This window comes from Macrobrachium rosenbergii, chromosome 20 (assembly GCF_040412425.1).
Source record: "Macrobrachium rosenbergii isolate ZJJX-2024 chromosome 20, ASM4041242v1, whole genome shotgun sequence".
Lineage (NCBI taxonomy): Eukaryota > Metazoa > Arthropoda > Malacostraca > Decapoda > Palaemonidae > Macrobrachium > Macrobrachium rosenbergii.
This window is the reverse complement of record NC_089760.1, coordinates 34,048,884-34,055,233: the sequence shown is the minus strand read 5'-3', so window position 1 is coordinate 34,055,233 and position 6,350 is coordinate 34,048,884.

The following is a 6,350-nucleotide window of genomic DNA, read 5'->3' as shown; positions in this document are numbered from 1 at the left end:
AATCAACTGCTTAGTTATCGTGCACTGATTGACACTTCTGTTGACGCTGGGTTATTTTCAAAATAGATCACCCAAGACCATTTAATTAATTTAAATTACCAACACTTTTCCTTTTCCTACTTATATTAATACAGATCACTTATAAAAGAGAAAGAATACTAATTAATCGGCAAGGCTCATACACACATATACAGTATATATATATATATATATATATATATATATATATATATATATATATATATATATATATATATATATATATATATATATATATATATATATATATATATATATATATATATATATATATATATATATATATATATATATATATATATATATATATATATACATACTTGAACGCAGGGACTACAGTTACAGAGGTTTAGCGTGCATTGTACTTGATTACCAACGTATATCAAACAAAACAAAAATGGGAAAAATACCTTGGGTTTGGTATTTTCCTCAGATACCCAGTCTATATGTTGAAGAAAAAGTAGATAAAAATTACAGTCAAAACGAGTCACAATTTTCAAAAGTAGGACAAATATGCACAAAGCTCAACTCTGAAAAATGAGACATTAGAGGGTTGCAAAGTGCAACAAATAATAACATGAAGCAGAGAAACTGATGCATAGCTAAAGTGACTATTCAAAACCAAAATTTAGACGATTCACGACTGCTGTACCCATCACAGCAATATATAACCAAACAACCAAGATGGTTTAATAAGAATCTTGCTGAAGTAATCAGAAACAGATAGAAAGTACGCAAACTGTGAAATTAGAGCCATCATAAAAGACAAAAGCAGCTCATTTTAAAATGTAGGAAGGCGGACAAATTAATTTTGGAAGGCAATATTAGCCAATATCAGCCGATGGAAAGTAGGCTTTCATCTAGAAAAAAAAAAAGTCACGCGACCTTTAGGTTACAAGACAAAGATGGTAATACTATCAGTAGTGAAACTGGTAATCCATACTCTTCCCAGCATTCAGTATTATACTTTTTTCATTTATTTAACTCGCTTATCTAAATTTTCCTCATAACCACATCCTGAATTCTTTCTCTGAGGATTCGGATTACTGTATTTAACATTGGTTGCTGACATTGTTCGGCCAAGGTTGTTTCTCACTGAACTGTCTTTGTATATCCAGTGCTTCTGCAGGGCCAGCATCTTTGTGAATTCCATCGCAAGGTCGAGGGATATTGTGAGAACCGCATACCTTAGTAACTCTAGGCCATATTATTTCATTTTGGACTTAATTCTTTCCTTGCCTTGCCTGTATTTGATGCAGCAATGGAGGAAAATTATTTATAGGTGTGCATTATAATGCACGAGGAATTGTAGCGCTGCTTTTGGGGGTAGCACAGACTTCTAAATGTTTGTTTTCAAATCTGAATACCGTTTTCCAGCAGTTCTGTTGGTCACAGGATTAAGCAATGCTCTCTGTAGGTGAGTTATGCCTCACTCCCGACACGCTCTGGAACTCTTCTAGCTGAAAATATTGTGGCGTTTTCGCTTACTAGGGCGTAAAGGGTACCCAGTCTGATCCATGTTACAGTCGATTAGACCTAGCCAGCTGCTTCTCATAAAGTTAAAGGTGTGATCCAGGTGCTGATGAATCCATTGTTATGCTAGTGACCTCCATGGATGGGTGGCTTATTTTAGAACTTCTTGCACGTTAGACTTAACTACTCGATGTCCGTGTTTATCCCAAACCAGTTATCATAGTTGTCATTCATTGCATTCCAAAATGACTTTGCATTCCAAAATGACTTTGCATTCCAAAATGACTCAAGTGTAAGAGTTGTAGGACTAGCTTTCATAAACTCCAAGAAACACCTAACTGAAATCATAGTAAGATATGTAAGATTAAGAGAAAGTGAGCTGTCAAATTTCATAAAAGATCTAAACCCTGTATTGTCCATCTGCACCGGATATCCATATCTTAACTAATTTTTCATTTGTGAATTGATGAGATCTTTACAGAGGATTTTTCAACAGCAATAATCCTTGTACGGAAATGACTGTGGTGTAGTCTAACTTTTTCAACAAGTCATTTCTAATCCTCCTCTTCCTCCTTATTGCTATAGTCTTTATCGTTACCTGCAGCTTAGGCATCCTCATCACCTGGATGACATTTACAGTAGTCTTATGGTCTTATTGGCTGTGTGATGGCTCTTCTTGCAAGAGGGACGGCGGCTAATGCTGGAATTGTTTTTGTTTCTACAAATATTGCAGTGAGTGGCTTATGATCCTTGATAAAGAAGGAACATTGACAGCTGAGACCAAGGGCTACAGCCAATGCCTCCTTTTAAATCTGGCTGTATCCCAAATTGAGTTTCTGTTTGTGTTTCCTATGAGATGGTGATTGGACCTTGCCGCCCTTGAGATAAACATGAAAGAATACCATTTTGAGATATGTGTTTACATTTGGTCATTTGAAAATACTGGAACAGATAGTGTGGCATGATTCGTTGACGAAATGGCAATACTGGAAATACCTTTGTGTAGTAATCGAGGTTCTAGTCTTATTCAACATTCTTGGCAAACTGCAGAATATTACTATAAATCGGATCTTCGAGTTGTGTTAGTTGCAAAACACCTTAACATTACTACTCGTCAGCATGCACTGTACTATGACGAGCAAGACAAAAAGGCCATGGACTTGCCTAGCAAGCTTCATCAGATAAAATGATCAAAAGTGGGAAAAATGACTGAACACAGCACTGAATAAATAAGAAGACACTGGATATACATAATTATTACTGAACGACTTATATATAAGAAGCCACTAGATTTATTAAACGGAAAAGTAACTACAAGCATGAGCAGAAAAAAAGTGGGCTTGAATGAGCCAGCACATAAGGAAACTCAAAACGGCAGTGGAAGGTCATTTCACAGTACAAGGTTTGTACAGTAGAGTAATTATATGTAAGGCTTGAGATTATCATGCTCCTACAAAACAGGGGAGTGAATGCTCCATTCAATTAAGCATGACATAACTAGAAAGAAGGAAATACGAATGCTAACAAACTTAGTTCTACTTTAATTTCTTCCTGCTCTTGTACGCTAACGCTTCTGATTTCTAATTCAAGCTGGTTTGACTTTTTTTGGCATACTTATCTACTGTAATCTTCTTCTTTATCTTCAGCTTTTCCCATCTTTATATGGGGTCGCTGTTTGTTATTAGTCTTCTCCATCTTCTGCGATCATGCATCATTACCTCACTCACGTTCTTCTCCTGCATGTCCCTGTTAATTGTGTCTCTCCATCTCATTCTTGGTCTACCTCTCCTCCTGTTCCAGGCACTTCCATATTCATGGTTCTTTTACATACAGAATCCTCCTCTCTTCTCATAACATGTCCAAACCATTGTAATCGTCTCTGTTGCAGTTTCTTTGATATTTCTGTAACTTTCACCGTCCCTCTTATGAAGTCATTCCTTATCCTGTCTCTTCTTGTCACTCCGCACATCCAACGCAGCATTCTCATTTCTGCCACTTCCATCTTTCTCTCTTGTGCTTTCTTCATAGGCCATGTTTCACAACTATACATCAACGCAGGTCTGACAATGCTCTTGTACATTTTTCCCTTCATCTTTACATTAAATCTTTTGTCACATAACACACCTGATGTTTTCCTCCAATTGCACCAAGCTGATTGTATTCTGTGATTCACTTCCTCCTCCATCCCTCCACAATCAGTGACACACGACCCAAGGTACTTAAAGGATGTAGCTCTTTTTACTTCTGCCTGCTCTAAGTTGATGCTTCCCTCTTGGTCTCCTCCATTATCTACTGTAATACAATAGGTAAATGACGGCAGAATATACCATGCACTAAGAACAACTTAATATAATAATTTAGTAGACAATGCGTAAAAGACTGAATCTGAATTCAATGCGAAATATTACTCTAAATTTTTGCATGGTCATGGAAAATCCCTTATCACCAGAATCAAGTAATGTATATGAAAAATGAAGTTTTTTAGAACAATATTCTATAATGTTTTCGGAAAATCAAATTTAAGCACATTCTTCTGTACGTAAAAGGAATTGGTACCATCGATACTTTATCATGGCGAGTGAAAATGGTTGCAGACTACCCTTTTCAGCTTGATGTATGCACAGGTGATAATGGGCTTCAAGTCATTGTACACAACAAACCTACCAAAATGTCCACACGTGTATTTTTGTTTTAGCTAAAGCAGTAAAGTAAAGAAGTTAGTATTCTTTCCACACGACCAATCAAACTTCCTCTCCTTAAATCAACTATAACACATTTTAGCTCTTCTGCACGACATCCAAAAACATCCAAATCCTATAGAACTGTTATTTTCTCTTTGAACTTTTGCATTATCAGCACTGGTAAGGGGTTTCAAACACCGCTTCAGCCATCTACTAACTTTCACGCTACACACAAGGGATGTACCACTGGACTCAGGAGGAGAGGCTTATGGCCATTTAGGAGAATTTCCTCCCACCATGGAGTCCACTCCACAACTCTTTACCGAGGGCTCCTGTACTTTGAGGTTATATCAGTCATTAGTAGACACGGTAACCAACACACACACACACACGCACACGCACACATATATATAGCACTTTGTATGTTCCGTGAAAATGGCTTAGTAATTGAGCCAAAACCTGTCAAGAGTTACACCCAGTTTTTTTCTTTTTGTTATTTCCATGCTGTATGGTGCGACATACATCACGCGACAGTGATTATAGTGATTATATATATACATATATATATATATATATATATATATATATATATATATATATATATATATATATATATATATATATATATATATATATATATGCAGATGTGCCAAAGGGAAAATGAAACACTATGGGTAAATCCTGACCAGTTTGTCTTTCTATCTAAGATCTCTTCGGAAGGTCTATACATAGATAGAGAGGTATATATTTACAAAACATATCCATAAGGTGCGAGCCCGTTCACTCAGATAAGCAGATTGTAAATAAGGGTACTGACCTCAGGCGCTAACGAGTTTACTGCTCCTGCCACATTTTCCCCGCCTGTCAGGCGTGAATAATTGGTTTCCAACCGTTTGTTTGTTCTTTGGTGCTGTTACTGTGGCATATGAATTGAACTGAATTGAATACAGAATTTAGGCCAAAGGTCATTCAGCGCTGAAACGGAAACTGATAATAAAAGATTAGAAAGGTGTAACAGGAGGAAAACCTCGCAGCTGTACTATAAACCATTGGATAGGAGAGGGTGGAAAGTAAGATGGGAGAAAGAGGATATGAAAGGAAGTATGGTAAAAGAAACGTAGGGGTTGCAGCTAGAGGCCGAAGGCACACTGCAAAGAACCTTAAGTATTGCCTACAGTGCACCGTACGAAGTGCACTGACGGCCCTATCCCCGTACGGAGCGTGCATATGTACTGTAAACTTCTATAACTATCAGTCCTCTAAAGGATGTCTTAAATATAAAGACTAAGCGGTCAGGATTTATATTTAGGTGTTACATTTTCCCTGTGGTACACCTGCATACACGCATGTGTGATTTCAGTGTGATTTAATATATATATATATATATATATATATATATATATATATATATATATATATATATATATATATATATATATATATATATATATATATATATATATATATATTGTCTATCTACAAAACTAAAGGCGAAACCGGTCAGAGTTAAACCCAATGTGTTCATTTTTGCCTGCAGTACACTGCACACCTATGCAGGCCTACAGTATATACGTGTGTGTGTAGTATACATATATAAATAATCTAAATTTCATTATTTGTAACCTTCACTGGCCTCAGACCATGAACGCGTTACACGCATTTTTTACATCATCAGGAATCAACAAAATGTAAACCAATAATAAGGAAGTGTTGCGCATTTCCTCCGCTGGACATTGGGCCGACTATAAAAACTATAACTACATGAGCTCCAGGGTACTCCCATTTATAAAGCCCCAGGGATAGTATAAACTAACAGCTAAAACCGACTACAACGCAAGTTTAAAGATAACTGTTACTGTGCAATATACAATAAAACGCTGGACCTGCAGCCTAGTATCGTAGGATTTTTCCAACACAGGAAGGCCTAATCAATAATTTACCGCAGACTTGCCTGCGTCTTGTGCTTTTCCTCCTTTTACTACGAGTGTGTATGTGATGTCTTGAGGGTAAAAATTGATGTCTGGAACGTATGCCAGCTGATGTTTTATCAATACTTTTACAATTTGTAATGATCAATCCTTGTCCTTACTGTGATATTATGTATCATGTGTAATCTAATATTATTTGACTACTATACTTTACATTACTAAAATTAAA